Below are 22,533 nucleotides of genomic sequence, written 5' to 3'. Positions count from 1 at the left end.
AAATACAAAAAGAAAATTAGCCAGGCGTGGTGGCGGGCGCCTGTAGTCCCAGCTACTAGGAGAGGCTGAGGCAGGAGAATGGCGTGAACTCGAAAGGTGGAGCTTGCAGTGAGCCGAGATAGTGCCACTGCACTCCAGCCTGGGCAACAGAGCGAGACTCCGTCTCAAAAAAAAAAAAAAAACAAAAAACATTCCTACCTTCTCAGATTGTTTGAAAGCAAATCCCAGATAGTACCCAGATATATTTTATCCACAAAGAATTATACTACTATGTCACCTAAGAAAAGTTTAAAACTATAATTATTTAATCTCATCAAATATATGGAATTTAAAATTTTTCTCAGATTTTCACAAATGTCTTTTTGCAGTTGATTTACTTGCATCAGTTCAAACAAGGTCTATATATTGCATTAGGTTGATATGCCTCTTAAATATCCCTTAATCTAGAATGATTCCTTTTTAAAAAAATTCCTGCCATTTATTTGTTGAAGAAGCATTTGTCACATTGTTTCTCACATTCAGGCTTTTGCTAATTGTGTCCCTGTGTGTCATTTTGTCATGTTCCTCTTTTTTCCATATTTACTGTAATCTGGCTGTTAGATCTAGAGGCTTGATCTATCAGGTTTGGCTTTTTTGGAAGGAATATTTCACAGATGAAGCTATGCCCGTCCCATTATATCATAGCAGAAAGCATATCAATATCTGGGCTGTTTCTCTTTTTCAGTTAAGGTTAGTTAGTGGGTTCAAGTATTGAAAGCATATCTAGCCCATATAAAAGTTTCCCATCAGCCCTTTATCTAATGGTCCTAGCAGCCACTGATGAGCATTGCCTAGGTCCATTTTTTTCATTAAGGGATGAAAAAATGATAATATTCTAATTTTTATCATTTCCTGATTTTATTACCTGAAATATAAAGAACTTTTTTTCATGTATTTGTATAGGAAATACAGTTTGTACAGAAAAGGCAGAGCAAATACTCAATTTAATTCCTTTATTAACTAGACTTCAAATAATGAATTTGAAACATCCTCTAAATGTTTACTTTTGAACGTCATGCACTATGGATTTTAATATATTTGATATTTTCAATTCACTTTAGTAATCATTATGATGCTTAAATTGTCTCACCTTTGACTAGATGGAGTTTCTTCAAGTTGGCTCCTGAGTTCTTCTGAAACAACCTTAACAGTGAGTGATGCCTTCTTACTTTTGGGTATGAAAGCTATTTCAAGCTCAACTTATACATTTCCCACACTGACCCTGGAGTCAACTGTTTCTCAAAGGAGACTTGATTCCTTTTACTGGGAAATGGTTTTTAGAGACCATAACCTGAGTGGTAGGGGAGATCATTGCTATAAGGCTATTATTCCTAGTCCTTTTCAGTGGAAGGAGCTATGAAATACATATTTTTTTTCTTTTTTCTTTTTTTGAGACAGTCTCACTCTGTTGCCCAGGCTGGAATGCAGTGGCATGATCTCAGTTCACTGAAACCTCTGCCTCCCAGGTTCAAGCGATTCTCCTGACTCAGCCTCCTGAGTAGCTGGGATTACAGGTGCCTGCCACCACGCCCAGCTAATTTTTGTATTTTTAGTAGAGACGGGGGGTTTCACCATGTTGGCCAGGCTGGTCTTGAACTCCTCACCACAAGTGATTCACCGGCCTCAGCCTCCCAGAGTGCTGGGATTATAGGCGTGAACCACCACACCTGACCGAAATAAATATTTTTAAAGAGAAAATTGAATCTTGAGAACATACTAATGTTCCAATCTAAATATAAGACTATAGGAATTTTAGGTCTTTGATTTTATACTTGCATATCTTTTCTCTTACACTAAAATTTTTGGTTCCTAATGATACTAAGATAATCATTTATTTGCTTTACCCATATGTACCCTAAAAATATTTTCATAACAGTATCAGTATATTAATAAAAATATAACTAAAATTCAAGATTTCTCTGTAGTTTTTTTTTTTTTTTTTTTTTTTTTGAGACAGAGTCTCGCTCTGCCACCAGGCTGGAGTGGAGCAATCTCGTCTCACCGCAACCTCTGCCTACCAGGTTCAAACGATTCTTCTGCCTCAGCCTCCTGAGTAGCTGGGACTATGGGTGCACGCCACCATGCCCAGCTAATTTTTGTATTTTTAGTAGAGACAAGGTTTTACCATCTTGACCAGGATGGTCTTGATCTCTTGACCTTGTCATCCACCCACCTCGGCCTCCCAAAGTGCTGGGATTACAGGCATGAGCCACCGTGCCTGGCCTTCCCTTCCTTTCTTACATAAAAGTTACTGTATACCACTGTTTTGTACCTTGCTTTTAAAGTTTTTAACTTATGTCCTAGGATTGTTTAATAACAATATTTAGAGATATTACTCAGTCCTTCTTATAGTGGCATAGTACCCCACTGTGCAAATCTATTACAGTGTATTCAAACAAATTCTCTGCTGATAACATTTGGACTGAAAGATGTCTTATACTATTACAAATATTGCCATAATATCCTTGCATATTCTTAAATATTTTGTTATATTTTCTTTGGGTTAGATTCCTAGAAGTTGCATTTTGGGTAAAAAGTAGATGAATTTTTTAATTTTGCTAGCTATTGCCAAATTCCCCCTATGGAAAATGTACAGTTTTGTATTTCTACCATCAATGTGTAGACAACATTGATGAAGACAACATTCAAAGGAAAACTGTCATTTTTCTTTATATTTCCACTTTGAAATAGTTTAAGGAGGTATATTCATATACATACATGAGACAGGCACAAATATAGCTACAGGCATACTTTATTGGTGATTCAAATATCAGGACACTGTCATTGCCAGTGATTTAATTTTTCAAAATGGCAAAAACAATTGGTAAAGTTCAAACAACATGAACTGCATTTTACTCTTGATTTACATGGAATTTGCATTACTAAAAATTCAGTAGATATTAAAACTGTACAAAATCATTTTTGTTTATTTTTTTGAGACAGAGTCTCACTCTGTCCGACAGGCTGGAGTACAGTGGAGCGATCTCGGCTCACTGCAACCTTCTCTTCCCAGGTTCCAGCAATTCTCTTGCCTCAGCTTCCCTAGTAGCTGGGACTACAGGCGTACACCACCACACCCAGCTAATTTTTATATTTTTAGTAGAGATGGGGTTTCCCCATGTTGGCCAGGATGGTCTCGATCTCTTGACCTTGAGATCCGCCTGCCTTGGCCTCCCAAAGTGCTGCGATTACAGGCATGAGCCACCGCACCTGGCCTTTTGTTTGCATTTAAAATAGGTTTTATACCCCGATAATTCCAGATAATGGTAAAGGTTTTTGTGTTTTGTTTTTAAAAAAACATATATTAATATCTGCCTAGATATATGAAAATCATGAGGTATAGAGGACAATTCTTTGTTTTATGAGCGTTGCTGTGGCAGCTATAGGAGTGTACTGGTCAGCTCTTCGAGAACCTGTGGTAAACATTGTAGTTAGGGACAGCCACTTAACTGCCACACCTTTGAGTCATTGCAGGATTCATGCTGAGTACACGCTCTTCCTCCGGCTCTTCCTCTGCTGCTTTCAGCCAGTGACTGAGTATGGTGAAGGCAGATCATTCCTGCTCAATGTGGGACTCCTCTAATGGGTTATCTTTGTTCTGATGACTCTCTGTAGGGTTGGTTATTTTCACAGAACTGCATTACAACCTAAGGCTCTTCCTATTTTTTTTTTTTAACAGTCCAGAAGTCTTTTTTTAACACCTATTATGCCATGAATTTCTATTCTTCTTTTCTTCCTTTTCTCCATTCACAGGTGTCACTCTGGAGGCTCTTTCTGCCTACTCCCTCTTTCTTTTTATCCTTCACAGACATTTTCCCCAATAAATCTAATTCTGTCTTGGTGTCTGCTTCATGGAAGACTCAGACTGACAGCTACTGCTGGGAGTGACGTCAGAAAGCAAATAGTAACACAGGTTTATAGAGTCCATCACTTACCACCCAGCTGGTAAGGCCAACTCATTCTGAATGGAATTTGGGGCACAGATAGTACTTGACACAAGGCAGAAGTTCAATTGCTGAAGTTTTCACTGGTGGTGAGCTTGGAAAAAGTCTCAGTGTAGAGAATATCCTTGCCTGTATGATGATTTGGGCATTTAAAAGATCTTAGTGAGCAGAGTGGGGTTGGCTGGTTATTACTAAGTTGTATTGATGCCCCGCAGAGAGAGAATGAGAAACTTTGAAGGCTGTTTACAAACAGAACCCAAGTGCGAGAATGAGAGGCCTCTCTTGGAGCTTATACAAAACTGGGACATAGTCACAGAGTTGATGGGTCCAGCGACAGATCGTCATTACTTTAGGAGCAAAATAGGCAGATATTAAGAGATTAAGAGTGCTGCTTAACATGTACAATCAGAAGGCAAGAATGGAGGGGCAGGAGGCTAAGGGCGGTCATTTCAATAAATGTCTTTGTTGTTCATCCTGAACTTAAGCAAATTTTCAGATCTAGAGCCCACTGACTGAGGAGGTAGCTAGCTCCCTAGGAGGACCCTGCAACATCGTGGCAAGTAGATATTTTAATGATTCCTCCTGTCATTCTCCAAAAGGAGTTAGGACATACACTTGGGTAGGGCACTTACACTGGGGAAAGGGAGTGCCCAGTCATTTCAGAGGAGCTTTGGACCTAGGGACTAAGTCGACTTTGGTAACTGGAGACCCAAAGTGTCATCATGGCCTCCCCTGTGTGTGGAAAATTATGAGAATAAGTAATAAAGTCTTAGCTAAAGTCTGCACACAGTGAATTCACTGGGTCTGAAGACCCATCTGCTAGGTATTTCTTTGTCCCCGAGTATATAATTACAACAGACATCATTGGCAGTTGAAGTATTGGGTCCTTGAGCTGTTAAACAGCTATCATAATGAGAAGACCAACTGAAAGCCTTTGAAACTGTCCCCCACCCTAGCCAAGATAGAATATAAATGACATTGTGTCCCACAGGAGATTAGTACCACGTTTGTATCCTACAGAGTGAATGCAGGCTACCATAGAAAGTTTAAACAAGTAATACTCTCAACTGAAACTATGCTGGACATGGTATAATTGCTAGGGCAGATTAATAAGGCCTCAGTCACATAGTTTGTAGACACTGATTTGATGAATGCATTATTTTATTTTCCAATCAGAATTAAGGATAAGAAATAATTCACATTCATGTGGAGGAGACAATATTTATTTCCAGCTTTGTCCAAGGACCATGTTAACTCTTCTACTCTCTATTGTAATACAGTCAGAAGAGATCTGAACTGTCTGGACATCTAGTGTATAACATCACATTGATATGTTAAATCAACAATATTCAGACTGAGCATGATGAGCAAGATGTGGCTTGTATACTAGAGGTCTTGGTAAGACATGTATCCAGAGAGTGGGAGATACACTCTTTTTTTTTTTTTTTTTTTTTTTTTTTTGAGACAGAGTCTCGCTCTGTCGCCCGGGCTGGAGTGCAGTGGCGCAATCTCGGCTCACTGCAAGCTCCGCCTCCCGGGTTCACGCCATTCTCCTGCCTCAGCCTCCGAGTAGCTGGGACTACAGGCGCCCGCCACCGCGCCCGGCTAATTTTTTGTATTTTTTAGTAGAGACGGGGTTTCACCGTGGTCTCGATCTCCTGACCTCGTGATCCGCCCGCCTCGGCCTCCCAAAGTGCTGGGATTACAAGCGTGAGCCACCGCGCCCGGCTGATACACTCTTAAGATTCAAGAATTTGTGACTTCCGTAAAATTTTTTCAAGGTCCAGTAGTCAGTGGCCTGTGGAGACATCCCCTCCAGAATAAAAGGCAAATTTCTGCATCTTGCATCTCCTACTATAATGAAGCCCAATGTCTGGTGGGCCTTTTTGGGTTCTGGAATCAATGAACTCCATACCTAGGAATACTGCTTTGGTTCACATGTAGGCAACATGTAAGTCTGCCTACTGTGAGTGCAGAGATGAAGGCTACACATGAGCCCAAGAGCATGAATTCCCACTTACCAAGGCCAGTATAGCTACTTGTTTCTGAAGGTCTAATTTGTCAGCAACAGAGACCAACCCTGAGTCCCTGATATGGCACTATTACTTGAGAAGATAAACCAGCCACTTGGTGGCAAGTCAACAACACTGTGCCCTTTCCATTCTGGAGCGGCCAGCAGTTTATCCTTACAGGGATACATATTTATTCTGGGTATGGGTTTGCCTTTCTTGGCTTCAGAGCCACAGCCCATACCACTATCTAGAGGCTTAAAGAAGGCCTGATCCACAGCTGTAGTATCCAACTCAACACAGGATCCAAACAGGGGATCCATTTCATAGTAAAGGTGGTATGAATATGAACTAATGACTAAGGGATCTACTGGTTTTATCACATACTGCACCATATGGAGCAGCCAGCCTGATAGAGCACTGGGCAACCTACTGAAAGTGCAGCTGGAGTGCCGATTTGGAGGCAATATTCTGCAAGAACAGAGTGCCACTTTTCAAGATCAGTATATATACTAAATCAGGGAGCTCTAAAGGCACTGTCCCTAATAGGAAGAATACATGGGTCCAGGAAAAAGGCAGAGGAAGAAGAAGTGGCCCTACTTACCATCCACCCAAATGACTCATTGGGGAACTTTGTGCTTTCTGTTCCTGCAACTCTGGGTTTTGAAGGTTTAGAAGTCCTGGTCCCCAAAGTGGGGTGAATTTTTGCCAGGAAATACAAGGAAGGTCCCACTGAACTACAAGCTATGGCAACTGTTTGGGCATTTTGGACTCTTTGTAAGGTGCCAGCAGGCAGGAATAGGAATCCCCATCTTGGCAGGGGTAACTGACCTAGATCAACAGGAGGCAGAAGGGCTACTTTTATACAATGGGCGGAGAAAAATATATGGCCCCTAGGTGACCCACTTGGGAGTCTTTTGAGACTTACTTGTAACTGTGAAAGGACATGTACAACAATCACATGAGGTATGTGTAATTGCCAATAAATATATATTTCTCATCAGGAATGAGGATTTGGGTCACACCCCGGTTACACCACTAAGATCTGTGGAAGTGACTGCTGAAGGAGAGGAGAACTTGAAATTGGTATGGAAGAGGAAGATAAGTAGCAGTTGCAGCCTTGAAACCAACTGAGTGACAGGGATTATGGTTTGTCTCAATAACCCCCTTTGTCTAAGTTTTCCCTCAAGAAGTGAGGTCCAGAAGAATCATAGAAAAGCTACTCCCAGAACATGAGAGGATCAACAGAGAACCTGCTGGAAGGACTAGAAAGGAAAAATAGAGTTGAGGAAACCATGAAGAAGACAATATAGATGAAAATGCTTCTAAAGTTACAGAAATATCAGGAAATACTTATGAAGATGAAGCAGATGACAAAGATGAAGGAACCAAAAAGGAATCCTTTGACAAAATGCCTCCAGCATCCATTAAAAATGTCAGTGATTCACCTCCAAAACTCAAGATGCAAAACAAAAATGCCAAGAAAATGCCTCCCAAGCTGGCCTATTGAGAAGCAGCTAATGGCCAAGTAAACAAACTAGTAAAGCATTTGCTAATGGTGATATGAAGATTTTCTAACAAAAAATACACAAGAGTTTGCCTGTAAGTCAGGTGAAGGGTTCCAGATCATCAACTAAAAATAAGGTTAGCTGTTATGCTAAACCTGTGACTGCAAATGAAATTGACAATGAAGTGGGACCCTCAGAGTCTAAAGGAGAAAGAACAGGGGTGAATCTGCGATAAGATTATTGATACTCTAGGCAAGGTGAAGCCACCTCTGTTAAGGTCTGGTGCTATCCCTTCTGACAACCATCAGCAAAATGGAAAAGATGCCATGAAGTTTCCCTACGGTTTCCAAACAGTTTTTGAGGTCAAAAGAAGAAACAAATCTGCTATAATTCAATACAAAACGTGAACACTTATGCAGCCTGGGAAGTTAATTCATCTTGTTTTCCATGCAGGATCTCAACTCCCAAGCCTTATCTCCCCAAACTTCTCATTTTGTATCCAACTTTAACCTGGATTAAAAAAAGATAAAAGAAAAAGATAAAGAAAACATCAAAATCATCACCTTGGCATGTCTTGACATGTTATGACTTATGTATATCATCTTGTTCTCTCGCTTTACAAGCAAAAGTATCTGAGTAAAGTATCATTTCTGTTTTGCTTTAAAGAGAAAGAGAGGGAGATGGAGAGAGACAGAGAGAGAGAGAACCTGCTGTGAGGACTGTAGCTAGCTGACAGTCTTCTAGTATTATTCCTTGGAGATTCAGCATGGCATTTATGGTTTGGCCTTACCCTACCCAAACTTCTTCAATGGCTGAGCACAGCAGGGGTAATAGAGCCAGGCCACATCTGGTCAAATTGGAACCCCCTCAAATGGTCAGTCTTTGCTCTGTGGCTCCCTATTGGCCTGGCCAAGACATTCCTAAAGCTGTTATTATAATCTAAGGCTGTTCCTACTGAATCCACCTCCCTCTTCTCATGACATTGACATGGGTGTCAGATCTGCGTCCCAGTCTCAAACTCTCCCTGCTAACTGCTTCCTCTTCCCTACAGCCATTTCCCCCAATCCATCTCTTCCATGTCTGTCTTGGTGTCTGCTTCTCTATGGACCTGAACTGACCAAAGCCCCATTTACAGTAGGATGTCTAGCATCCCTGGCCTCTCCCACAAAGGCTGGCAGCACTGTCCTTCCAATCTTGAGGAAACTAATGACACCCTCCACTGATTTCTTTAATAAAATGTTTCTATTGAGAGCCACTCACTCAGAGAACATCAAGATCACAAATTTTAGAGCTAGAAGAGGTCTTACAGATAAAGAAAAATTAAGGAACAGAGAAGTTAAATGACTTCCTCTATTTATTTTCTCCTTTCCTATAGTGCCGTCACCTTCTACTCATTCCCTAATCCAATTCTTCCATGTCAACTGGAACTGATAAGTTTTGAATAGTGAGTTGTAAGTATCAAAGAGGCTGCAAGCCTCAATTCAGAGAAAAATTTAGGAAATGATCACCTTCTGAAAGTGATGCTAGGAAAAAAAATCAGTATATGGTAGATAAAATTAGCCATCTGTATAAGTAACTCACCCTTGGACTTGGCTTTGAATTTATTACTTTTGTGATCAAGTTGCTTTCCAAGTTTCCATCAAGTCACATGGATATAGTCTCAGGAAGACAATCTTCAAATGCAGAAGTACTGTGGAGTATAAGTAGTAGACAGTATTGTCTAAAAAAGATTCAAGAATTTTAGCTGTTTAGTTCTTTGATGAGTTTATAGCAGAGACCATTTTCACTTTAATTCAATAAATATTCATCTAATACATTTATTTACTGATTGCCTACTGTGTACCAAGCATTATATTAAGCACACGGCATACAATGGTAAACAGGACATGATCCTTCCCCTCAAAGAACTCATTAGTTGGAACATGTTATTTTTAATGGGGAGATATCACCCCTCAAAGGGGGCAAAAAACCTTAGATATTACAATGGTCTGTGGTCCTCCAAAGAGCCACAGTACATAAATAGACATACAGTATATCTGTGATTTAAGATTTCATGGTGGTGGGAGGAGCAATTAGGAAAGTGGTGTCTAAAATGGCTGCTTAGGGGATCAATTATGAAAATAAGGCTAAGAAATACGGTCTAGAAGAAGAAAAAAGGAGAGAAAAAGAAAGAAGATGAAAGAGAAGGAAAGAAAATAAAAGTAGAATGATGAAAAAGAAAAAGGAAAGGAGGAAAGTGATAATTAAAGGAGAAGGTATATGAAATTTTAAGACAAAAATAGGTTTGTCTACCACCAAGCCATATGACATATAACTTTTTTTCCTTGACATTCTGAAATACAAGCTTATTCTTCTTAAATTATTTCTGGCTCTGGCAACAAAGTATTAAAGGAAATGCAATACTGGAATGCCTACCATTTATAAGAATTCCTTATCCTAAAGCATTCTGTTTCTTGCACAAATACTCCAAATGTCCGTACTGTTTTTCATTTAAAGCTTAAACTTACTTTGGGAGGCCGAGGCGGATGGATCACAAGGTCAAGTGATCGAGACCAGCCTGGCCAACATGGTGAAACCTCATCTCTACTAAAAATACAAAAAAATTAGCTGGGTGTGGTGGTGTGCGCCTGTAATCCCAGCTACTGGGGGTGCTGAGGCAGGAGAATCGCTTGAACTCCAGAGGCAGAGGTTGTAGTGAGCCGAGATCACACCACTGCACTCCAGCCTGGGCAACAGAGCGAGACTCTGTCTCAAAAAAACAAAAAACAAAAACAAAAAAACCCTGAAACTTGTTTGTATTCATTGAAGTACAGTGAAATAAAAAATTAAAATTAATCTTGTATGATAATTACCTTATTGGGTTCCTAAAAACCCTATTATTCCATTTACCTGTAATACAAATTTTGTTAGCTTCACAATATTGAAGTCCTTAATTCATAGCAATTATTTATTTCATTTATCTGCCATAGTACAGTAACCCATTTGTTATTGTTTGAGAGCTGATTAAATTTTTCTGCAGTTTTGATTTATCCCTAGGACATTTCCCTTGCTCCGAGTATGAGTGCACCAACTTTCTGATTACTAGTCTGATTTCTTGGGTTATCTTGATATAAGGAAGAGAGTTCTCTTGCTAGCAAACATTCAGTATTTCAGTGAATAGAAAAGTATTTCTATTAGCACTTTAAAATATTTTTTATGGTGGTATAATTAACAGAATAAAATACACATATCTTAATTTGATGAATTTTGACAACTGTATATCCTGTGTAATTACCACTTGAAACAAAATATAATCTATCATCTTAGAAAGTTCCCTTGGACTCCTTTAAATCACTGTCGCCTATAACCACTTAGAAATTTCTAAAACTAGATTGTCTTTCTTGGATTTCATACAAATAGAACAATACAGTTTGTATTCTGTTGTGCCTGGCTTCTTCTGTTTATCAAAATATTTGTGAGACTTACTCATGTTGTCAGGTATACCGGCAGTTTGTTCCTTTTTATTGCTGAGTTGTATTCCATTGTAAGAATATATATCATTTTTAAATTGTATCTGTTTTCCTATTGATATACATTTAGGTTATTAGTTTTTGGTTATTATGAATAAGGTTGCTCTAAACATTCTTTATGTAAGTTTTCTTGTGAACTTGCATTTTCGTGTCTCTTGGATAACTAAGTGAAATTGATGAGCCATGAATAAGGTAGATGAAAGTACAATGAAAAGAAATTGCCAAGTACTTTTCCAAAGTATTTTACACTCACATCAGCAATGTGTAAGTTCCAGCTGTTTCACATCTTTGTTAATGTTTGGGCTACTAGACTTTATTTCAGCACCTTGGAATGTCTGTGAAATGAAATCCTCTGTAGATTTAATTTTCATTTCCTTGATGATCAAAGATATTAAGTACTTCCTCCATTTTTTTATTGTCTTAAAATACACATAACTTAAAAACCGTTTTGTAGTGTACAGTTCCATGGTATTAAATACTATACATTCATAAATGTTGTGCAACCATCACCAGCATCTATCTCCAGAATTCTCTTTATCTTGTAAAACTGAAACTGTACCCATTAGGCAGTAACTCCCCAGATCCCCCACCCCACCAGCCCCTGGCAAACATCGTTCTACTGTCTCTGTAATTTTGACTCCTTTAAGTACCTCAGATAAGTGGAATAATATGGACCAGTACCATTCCATGGCCTGTTAGGAACTGGGCTGCAAAGCAGGGAGTGACAGGTGAGCAAGCAAAGCTTCATTTGTATTTACAGCAATTCCCCATCACTCACATTACTGCCTGAGCTCTGCATCTTGTCAGATCAGCGGTGGCATTAGATTCTCATAGGAGTGCGAACCCTGTTGTGAACTGTGCATGCGAGGGATCGAGGTTGTATGCTCCTTATGAGAATCATGATCTGTCACTGTCTTCCATCACCCCCAGATGGGACCATCTAGTTGCAAGAAAACAAGCTCAGGGCTCCCAATGATTCTACATTATGGTGAGTTGTGTAATTATTTCATATTACAATGTAACAATAATAGAAATAAAATACACAAATGTAATGCACCTGAATCAACCTGAAACCACCCCCCACCCATCAATCTGTGGAAAAATTGTCTTCCATGAAACTGGTGCCAAAAAGGTTGGGGACCACTCTTCTACTGTATGTATATACTCTATTGCTCATTCATTTATCTGTGGATGGAGACTTGTGATGTTTCCACATTTTAGCTATTGTGAATAATGCTGGTTGTGAACATGGGTGTGCAAATCTCTTTTTGAGACCTATTTTTTTTTCTAGCTCCATTTCTGAGTATGGAGAGACGTATTTTCAATTATTTTAGGTATATACCCATAAGTGGAATTGCTAGATTATACAACTCTATTTTTAATTTTTTAGTAGCCTCCATACTGTTTTCTGTAATTGCTCTACCATTTTAATTCCCATCAACAGTGCACAAGGATTCCAATTTTTCCACATCCTTGCTAATATTTTTTTTAAATAGTAGCCACCCTAATGGGTGTGAGGTGGTGTCTCATTATACTTTTGATTTGCATCCTAATGATTAGTTAAATTGGGCATCTTTTCATATGCTTATTGCCCATTTGTATATTTTCTTTGGAGAAATGTCTATTCGTGTCCCTTGCCATCTATTTACTTATTTAGAGATGGAGTCTTGCTCTGTCACCTAGGGTGGAGTGCAGTGGTGTGATCTTGGCTCACTGCAGCCTCTGCCTCCCAGGCTCAAGTGATCCTCCCATCGCAGCCTCCTGAGTAGCGAGGACTATAGGCACGCACCACCATGCCTGGCTAATTTTTTGTATTTTTGGTAGAGATGGGGTTTTACCATATTGTCCAGGCTGGTCTTGAACTCTTGAGTTCAACTGATCTGCCCACCTCGGTCTCCCAAAGTGCTAGGATTACCGGTGTCAGCCACCATGCCCAGCCTCCTTTGCCCATTTTAAAATTATATTCTTTGTTAGGAGTTCTCTATATATTCTGAATATCAATCACTTATCAGATATGACTTGAAAATATTTTCTCCTATTCTGTGGCTTGCCTTTTTACTCTGTTGATAGTGTCATCTGATATACAAAATTTTAAAATTTTCATAAACTGAAATTTGTCTATTTTTTCTTTTGTTGCCTAGGCCTTTGGTTTAATATCCAAGAAATCAATGTCAAATCCAATGCTATGAAGCTTTTGTTCTGTGTTTTCTTCTAAGAGTTTTATAGTTTTAAGTCTTATGTTTATGTCTTTTATCCATTTTGAGTTAATTTTTGTATATGGTGTTGGGTAAGGGTTCAACTTCATTCTGGTCTGGTTTTTCCAGCACTATTTGTTGAAAAGGCTGTCCTTTCCCCATTAAATGGGCTTGGCACCCTTATCAAAAACTATTTGATTGTAAATGAGAGAGTTAATTTCTAGGCTCTCCATTCTATTTCATTGGTCTATGTCTGTCTTTACACCAATACTACACTGTTTTAATTACTATAGCTTTGCAGTACGTTTTGAAATCAGGAACTGTGAGTACTTGAGCCTTGTTCTTTTTTCAGGATTGTTTTGACGATTTCAGTTGCCTTGAGATTCCATATGAATTTTAGGATGATTTTTCCATTTCTGCAAAAATTGTCATTGAGATTTTAATAAAGATTGCATAATGTGTTGATCGTTTCCTACAGTATTGACATTTTAATACTGCTCTAATCCATGAACATAGATGTGTTTCCATTTATTTATATCTTCTTTAATTTCTTTTGCAATGTTTTGTAGCTTGCATGTGTAAGTCTTTCACCTCCTTGGTTAATTCCTAAGCATTTTATTCTTTTTGATGTTTTCATATATCAAAATGATACTTTTGGAATTTTCTTTTCAGATTGTTGTTAGTGTATAAATAGTAAGAGCTGATTTTTGTGTGTTGACTTTGTATCCTGCTACTTTCTGAATTCATTCATTAGTTCTGTTTTGTGAAATCTTTAGGATTTTCTACAAGATCTTATCATCTGTGACAGATATTCAGGAACTTTTAAATGTATTTATTAACCATTTGTATATCTTTTATGAAGGGATGTTCATGTCTTTGCTATTAGCTTAAATGAGTTATTGTTAATAACTATTTTTACTGTTAGCTTGTAGAAGTCCTTTGTCAGATACATATGTAGTGAATATTTCTCAGTCTGTAGCTTAATGGTAACTTTGAAGAGCAAGTATTAACTCCAATCCTTCAATTTTTTTCTTTTTATGGTTAGTGCTTTTTATGTTTCATGCAATAAATATCTGCCTACTCCAAGGTTATTAAGAGATTCTTCTGTTTTCTTTTAGAAGTTTTATGGATCTTGGTTTCATGTTAGGCCTAGGAGGCATCTTGAATTTCTGTGTATGGAGATGAAATGTTGAAGTTCTTTTTATTTTCTCTAAATAGTTATCTAGTTGTTTTAGTAATATTTATTAATCAATTTTTTTTCTTATTGAATTGCTTTGATGCCTTGGTCAAAAATGAAATGACTTTATATGTATAGATCTATTTTTAGACTTTAATCTGTTTTATTTAACTACTAGTTTATCCTTATGGAAATAACAGTCTTGATTACTATAAGTTTATAAAAGGCTTGAAATCAGGTAGTATGTCTTCCAACTTTGTTCTTTTTAAAGATTATTTTGGCTATTCTAGATCCTTCATTTTTTCACATAAATTTTGGATTTTGTCCTCAAAAAAAAGCCTGCTGGATTTTTTTTTGTGAGATAATTTTGTATTTTTATTTCAATGGTTTTTGGAAAAAGATTTTGGTTACATAGATAAGTTCTTTAGTGGTGATTTATTAGATTTTGGTGCAACCATCAACCTAGTAGTATACACTTTACTCAATGCATAGTTTTTTATTCCTTAACCTGCTGGAATTCTGATATGGAAAATCTACAAATCAATTTAGGAAGAATAGACAGGATAATATTACTGAGTGTTCCCATCCATGAATATAAAATATTTCTCTTTTAAGTCTTCTTTAATTATCTTCTATCCATGTTTTGTGTTTGCTCTTTTTGTTTTGAGACAGGGTCTCACTCTGTCACCCAGGCTGGAGTGCAGTTGCACGATCTCAGCTCACTGCAGCCTCTACCTCCTGGGTTCAAGTGATTCTTGTGCCTCAGCCTCCAAAGTAGCTGGGATCACAGGCGCACACCACCACGCTCGGTTAATTTTTGTATTTTTAGTAGAGACGGGGTTTTGCCACGTTGGCCAGGCTGTCTCAAACTCCTGACCTCAAGCAGTCTACCTGCCTCAGCCTCCCAAAGTGCTGGAATTACAGGCATGACCCACAGCACCCGGACTCATTTTATTCTTTTTCAATATGGAGATCTTGAACATGTTGTGTTAAGTTTATTCCAAGGTTTCAGATGTTTCTGGATATATTATAAATAGTATTGTTTACAATTCCACTTTCTATTGCTAGTATATAGAATTGATTTTTGCTATACTGAGCATGTATCTTATCACTTGTTAAATGAAGTTACTATTTCTTGTACTTTAGACAGAGTTTTGCTCTCGTTGCCCAAGCTGGAGTGCAATGGCATGATCTCGGCTCACTGCAACCTCCACCTCCCGAGTTCAAGCGATTCTTCTGCCTCAGCCTCCCAAGTAGCTGGGATTACAGGCATGCACCACCACGCCCGGCTAATTTTCTGTAATTTTAGTACAGACAGGGTTTCTCCATGTTGGTCAGGCTGGTCTCAAACTCTCGACCTCAGGTGATCTGCCCGCCTTGGCCTCCCAAAGTGCTGGGATTACAGGCGTGAGCCACCGCGCCCCACACCTGGCCTCTCTTACCTTTTTTATATATTCCATAGGGTTTTGTATGCATACAATCATATTGTCTGTGAATATAATTTTACAATAGTCTCCCCTTACCTGCAGTTTCGGTTTCTGTGGTTTCAGTTACCTGTGGTCAACCTTGGTCCAAAAATACTAAATGGAAAATTCTAGAAATAATTCATGTTTTAAATTGCATGCTGTCCTGAGTAGCGTGATGAAATCTTATGCTACTCTGTTCCGTCATGCCTGGAATCATCTCTTTGTCTAGTATATCCATGCCGTATATGCTACCCACCTGTTAGTCACTTAGTAGCCAACTTGGTTATAAGATCATCATTATTACGATGCTTGTGTTCAAGGTCCATAGTAGCCTAAAACTACATCACAATGCCTACCTCATTCACCTTACTTCCTCTCGTCATGTAGGTATTTTATCATCTCACATCATTGAAAGAATAGTACAGTATCTTGGGAGACCAGTCACATACCTTTTACTATAGCATATTGTTATAATTGTTCTATTTCATTATTGTTGTTAGTCTCTTACTGTGCCTAATTTATAAATTGAACTTTATCATAGGTATGTATACATAGAAAAAAAATAGAGTGCAAAGGGTTTGGTACAATCCATCGTTTCAGGTTTCCACTGGGGGTCTTGGAATGTATCCCCAGCAGATAAGGGGGAACTACTGTACTTACTTCTTCCCATTTTAAAAATTGAGATTTGATTCACATACCATAAAATTCACTTTTAAGGCATATAATTTGGTGATTTTTAGCATATTCACAAAGTTGTACAACCATCACCATTATTTTACTTCAGGATATCTTCATCATTCCAAATATAAACTCCATACTTACTAGCAGTCAATCTCCACTGTCCTAGTCCCCAGCCCCTATTAATCTATTTTCTTTCCCTAAGGATTTGCCCATTATCGACATTTCATATAAATGGAATTATATAATATGTGGCTTTCACTTAGCATATAATGTGTTTAAGGTTCATCAATTTGTAGCATGAATCGGTACTTCATTCCTTTTAATGGCTGAATAGTATTCCATTGTATGGATACACCATAGTCTGTTCATTCATTCACCAGTTGATGGGCATTTGTGTCGTTTCTACTTTTGGTCATTATGAATAATGTTGCTATGAACGTTTGTGTACAAGTTTTTGAGTGAACGTATTTTCCAATTTACATAGGTATATATCTAAGAGTGAAATTGCTGGGTCATATATTAAACTTATGTTTAACCCCTTGAAGAACTGCCAAACTATTCCCAAAGTAGTGGCAACATTTTACATTCCCATCGCCAGAGTATGAGGGTTCCAATTTCTCCATGTCAAAACACTTGTTCTTGTCCATTCTTTAAAAAAAATTACAGCCATCCTAGTGAAGTGGTATCACTTGGTTTTGATGTGTATTTCCCTAATGACTAATTACATTGAGCATCTTTTCATGTGCTTATGGTCATTTGTATATCTTCTTTGAAGAAATGTTTATTGAAATCCTTTGTCCATTTTTAAATTGGATTCTTTTTATTGTTATGAGTTCTTTATATTCTGAACAGTGCACCCTTACTAGATATATGATTTTCAAAATAATTTCTCTCATTCTGTGGGTTGTCTTTTCACTTTCTTGATATTGTTCTTTGAAGCATTTTTTTTTTTTTTTGAGATGGAGTCTCGCTCTGTCGCTCAGGCTGGAGAACAGTGGTGCAATCTTGGCTCACTGCAACTTCTGCCTCCTGGGTTCAAGCAATTCTCCTGCCTCAGCCTCCCGAGTAGCTGGAATCACAGGTGCACGCCATTATACCTGTCTAATTTTTGTATTTTTAGTAGAGATGGCGTTTCGCCATGTTGACTAGGCTGGTCTTGAACTCCTGACTTCAGGTGATCTGCCTGTCTTGGCCTCCCAAAGTGCTGGGATTACAGGCATGAGCCATGGCGCCCAGCCTGAAGCATAAAGGTTTTGATTTTGATGTTTCAATTTTAATGCATTCATTTTTTCCCTTGGTTGTGCTTTTTGTCACATCAAAGAAGCCACTGCCTAATTCAAGGTGATAAGGATTTAGTTATATTTTTTTCTAAGAGTTTTATAATTTTAGCTCTTGTGTTCGGATCTTTGGTTCATCTTAATAGTCATATATGGTGTGAGATAGAGTTCCAATTTAATTTTTTTTCTCATGTGGCTGTCCAGTTTTACCAGTTCCATTTGTTGAAAATTGAGTTGTATTGGTGTTTTGCTGAAAGTCAACTGACCATAAATATAAGACTTTATTTCTGGACTCAATTATATTCCATTGATCTGTACTCCTATCTTTATATGAGTATAGTACTATCTTGATTACTGTTGCTTCATAGCAAGTTCTGAAATCAGGATATCTGAGTCTTCCCAATCTTTACACTTTTTCTTATTGTTTTTCTGCATTGATTAGGGCCTCCAATTTCCTAAATAGAAGTAGTGAGAGCAGAAAATTCTTGTCTTACATTTGTTATTCCTGATCTTAAGAGAAAAGGATTTAATATTTCACCATTAAGTTTTTCAAATCATTGAGGAAATTCCCTTCTATTCCTAGGCTGCTTAGAGTTGCTTTTTTTTTTTTTTAAACATTAATGGGCTTTGAATTTTGTCAAATCCTTTTTCTGCATTTATTGAAACAATTTTTTTTCTCTTCTGTTCTGTTAATGTGATGAATTACACTGATTTTTCAATGTTAAGTTCACTCTCCTTGGTCATGGTATGTAATCCTCTATATTGCAAGTTTCAATCTGCTAATACTTAAGAATTTATATATATATTCATGAGGACTATCAGTCTATAATTTTCTTGCAAAATGTCAAATTTTGGTATCAGGAAAAAAAATTTGGCATGATTATGCTTGCCTCATAGAATGAGTATAGAAGTATTTCTCCCTGTTCTGTTTCCTGAAATGGTGTAGGATTGGTACTTTGTCTCCCTTAAACGTCTGATAAAATTCACTGGTGCAGTCATCTGCCTGGAGTTTTCTTTGTGGAAAGTGTTTTGCTTATAAATTCAATTTTTTTAAATAGACATTGAAACATTTAGATTTTCTTTTCCTTGTGTCACTTTTGGTAATTTGTATCTTTTTTTTTTTTTTTAGGAATGTGTCCATTTTGCTTAAGTTACTGAATTTATTGGCATAAAGTTGTTCCAGGAATCCCTTTAATATCTATGTGATTTCATTAGCATTTTGGCTAATGAAAATTAAAACTTCTGTATACAAATGTAGATGACAAATAATAAATCAAAAGAAATGTGTAACATATAGCAGAAAAAGGATGTATGTGCACGTGTATATGCATGGCAGGAGCAAACAATCTACTGGCACAGAGGGAATTACAGTACAGTGTGACAAATACCATGACAGGCACACAGAGAACACATAGAATGGATACCCAGTCCAATTTGGGGAGTCAAAACTATGATGTCCAAGTGGTAGGTTAGCTTGTCCAACTATAGGTAAATGAATATAATCAAATTTATAGACACAAAAAAGCTGAGACTTAGATCCCCAGACATAGTTACTTCATCATGGTTACCTGCTTGTGAAGGTCAAGAGTCAACTGGCTCCCTTTTCACTGGCACAGCTTTAATTAAAAAATAAAACACAACTTTGTTTTTGTAAAATAATAAATTACAAAAAACACCAAGATAAAAAGTCCAAAAGACAAAATGTAAACCACTTGTATTTTGACTGATCTTCTTCCAGATATTTTTGTACACTTATATTAACATATGTACACACATATATTCACATTAGGACAGCACTGTACTTGCTAAACTATATTCTGCTTTTTTTTTTCCTGAGGGGAAACTATATTTTTTGGACATATTTTAATGCAAATAAACAACTTTATATCAGTTTTTAATGGGTCAAGAGTATTCCATTGCATGTACCAATCATAATTTTCTTAACTAGTGTCCTAGTGATGGACACTTGTTTCTAGAAGCATTATTTTTAAAAAAGGTGGCAAATAGTATCCTTATGAATCTCTTATTTTCCTTAGGGCATATGCCTCGGAAATGAGACAGCTGTGGGGCAAAGGCTAATGCATATGTTACATTTTGGTAAATAGGGTTGTACCAATTTCACCTTCACACCAAAAATGCCTGACAGTACTTGTATCCCACACCCCTATCAACAATGATAGACAAAAAACAACCGTTTGGAAGTGGGACAACTTTCCGTTTGTTAATTGAATATTTTTTTCTTGGCTTTTTGTATTTTTAATAGATGGGGTTTCACCATGTTGGCCAGGGTCGTCTCGAACTCCTGACCTCAGGTGATCCACCTGCCTTGGCCTCCCAGCGTGCTGGGATTACAGGCGAGAGTCACCGCCATTTCCCAAATGATCTTTTTCCTACTGACCTATAATTTGTAATGTACAGTTTACTGGCTACCACAGAGATTTCTGGAGTTGTCTGGCTCCAGCGTTTAAAACTAATGGTTTTGGGCAATTCTGTAAAATGGAGATAACAATTGCACCTACCTTACAGAAATGTGAGAGTTAAATAAGATAACCTGAAAAAGTACCCCAGTACTTGACACACAAATGCTCAGCAAATGTGAGCTACTGTTATTATACTAAACACTCACACATACACGGGAATTTCTGGATTCTGTATTCTATCTCCCAAGTCTCATCTATGTAATCAATCCAGCAACATTCCATTACCAACTGGCTGTCCTTTTTTTCCCTCCTCTTCTCTAAAGAGAAACGGTCCTTTCTAATGGCCCGTTTTTCCTCATTTCAACAACAAAATCACCTCTCAGTTGCCTACTAATAACTAGAGCCTGAAAATCATAATCTTGGGGGTAAAAATAAGCTGTACTTCACAAAGCAGTGAGAATCAAAGCCCAACCAAGGCACTGAACAAACGCTGGGGATGGGAAGGTGTCTGTTTCTTCCAACACGTATTTTGAAGGGCTGACCGCCTACTTTGTTTCAGCCTTTGGATGATCATGGAAGTTCTCAGAAGCTAGCACCTCCTCTTCCAACTATTGTTTACAGCCTTAAGACAAGTAGTTCCCCATGTGACCCCAGGTAGGCCCTGAACTTGGGATAACCAGGACAGGAGACTTAGAGCAGGAGGTGCGGGGGGCGAGGAGGGCTCTCTTCCGGGCGATTGGTCCTAACCTAAGGTTCCCTCATGGCAAGCTGAGCCGACTCCCCACTCGGGGGCTGATGCCCAAGGCAGACGCGGCAGGCAGGCGGCTTCGGGAGCGCATATCCGCACACATGGGGACGATGGCAGGCGGGCGAAGGGAGAGAGGTGGCGGCAGGATTACCATCTGAGGCTCTCAGATGGTGTGGGGAAGAGGGAAGGAGAGGCGCGAAAAGGAGGAAAACCCCTGGAGACGCTGTGTCGGGCGGAGGCTAAGGAGACCGCCTTCGCGCTCCAACGACGCGCGTCACTCAGACTCCAGGGCAAGTGCCCCGGGCTAGTGTTTCCGTTCCCTGGGGCTCTGGGGATCCCTGAGTCCATCCCAGGGCCCTCCAGGAACGCCCTCGGGAGCGCAGCCGGCCCGGCCGCTGCCGCTGCCACTGCCACCCGTGGGCTCTCCCGCCTCGGTTCGTTTATCTCCTCCCTCCAACGGCTCCGGCAGCAACCGGCGTCCGTGGCGTGGGTGACGTCGGCGTGGGGGGTGGGACTTCCTGCTTCGCTCGCCGCTGGGCCAAGGGACAGAGCCCGCTCCTCCAGGCTGGAGGGGCGGTGCGATGAGGCGGCTTCTGGGCCAGACGTCAGCACGGAGGGTGGCGCCGCACCCCTGAGGATCCCGGTCCACGCGGAGGAGTGGGGCTTTCCCTCGCCGCCGCCGCCCTCATACCTCTCCCGGGATACTTCACATATCCCTAGGGACGGGAGCCCGAGGGGTCCGCTCGGCCCTCTTCCTCTTCAGCTTGTGCCGCGAGCTGAAGAGCGTGGCGGGCTGAGCCGACACCCCGCTGTAGGACCGTAACCCTTAGTCCCAATGCCTCCGTAAGCGGAGTTGAGTGGGTGCCGGTGATTGGAGCTGTGGAGTTGGCCCCGGTGGCGAGCGCGGCCAGAACTGCGGTCTCTTAAGTTTTCCGTGTGCGGGTTGCAAGGAGCATGCGTGCGTCTGGTATGTAACCTCTCTTTCTGGGGACGGCGTCTTGTTTGTATTTTGGAATACTCATTTTGTCCCTCCACAAACTGCCCTTGAATCCTTTTTTTATTTTCCTCGTAAAGTAGTGGAAGCTCGTGCTAGAAAAGTAGGCAGAGAGACGCACGTGAAACTCTTTATGGAGCTTTTGGGCGCACTCTGGCTTGGTGGTTGTGTAGCCAATTTGGTAATTGGCCAAACGTTTAAGTACCTCCAGCTTAATTTACGATGAAAAAGCTATGCTACCATTTTCCTTGGCTTTGAAGACAATTTGAATGAACAGTGATGTCGGCTGTCATTACTGAGATAACACCTAAAATATGTTAGCATATGCTTGGTTTAAATACTTTGGTAAATCCTCAGTGTCCAACTTTTGACCATAATCAATGGGCATTTTGCTCTTAAAAATATTCACTGCTAAGTATTTTTAAAGCCTTTAGTTAGTTGAAATGAGGAAGCTCTTTCAAATGTTACAGATGTCTAGGATAAGGAGAGACTTGTCTGAATTTCGTGTATATGATATATACTTCATAATCTGTTCAGACTTTAAGCAGCTCTAAAACAGAGTAGGT

At 39.2% G+C, this 22,533-nt stretch overlaps 1 protein-coding gene and 1 long non-coding RNA gene across 15 annotated transcripts in view; one reads left to right on the top strand and one right to left on the bottom strand.

The window, feature by feature from the left end:
• Positions 1 to 5,719: 5,719 nt before the first annotated feature.
• LOC129460533 (uncharacterized) lies at positions 5,720 to 21,370 on the bottom strand. Its single transcript, XR_008650250.2, has 4 exons — positions 20,973 to 21,370; positions 19,374 to 19,421; positions 9,082 to 9,220; positions 5,720 to 8,010 (listed from the first exon to the last, which is right to left on the bottom strand). It is a non-coding gene; the product is annotated as an uncharacterized lncRNA (long non-coding RNA).
• CEP83 (centrosomal protein 83) overlaps positions 19,666 to 22,533 on the top strand; it is a 207,956-nt gene continuing 205,088 nt past the window's right edge. For 10 of the 14 annotated variants that reach the window (XR_008650249.2, XR_010114886.1, XR_010114887.1 and 7 more), the window contains exon 1: positions 19,666 to 21,940. The gene's annotated coding sequence lies outside the window, so the exon portion shown is untranslated. The remainder of the gene's footprint in view (positions 21,941 to 22,533) is intronic. The other 4 variants (XM_055238465.2, XM_063614259.1, XM_063614260.1 and 1 more) reach the window with 4 other exon arrangements.

The sequence above is a fragment of the Symphalangus syndactylus genome, chromosome 13 (genome assembly GCF_028878055.3).
Source record: "Symphalangus syndactylus isolate Jambi chromosome 13, NHGRI_mSymSyn1-v2.1_pri, whole genome shotgun sequence".
Lineage (NCBI taxonomy): Eukaryota > Metazoa > Chordata > Mammalia > Primates > Hylobatidae > Symphalangus > Symphalangus syndactylus.
The sequence above is the reverse complement of the archived record's forward strand: the minus strand, read 5'-3'. Positions and strand labels throughout refer to the sequence as shown.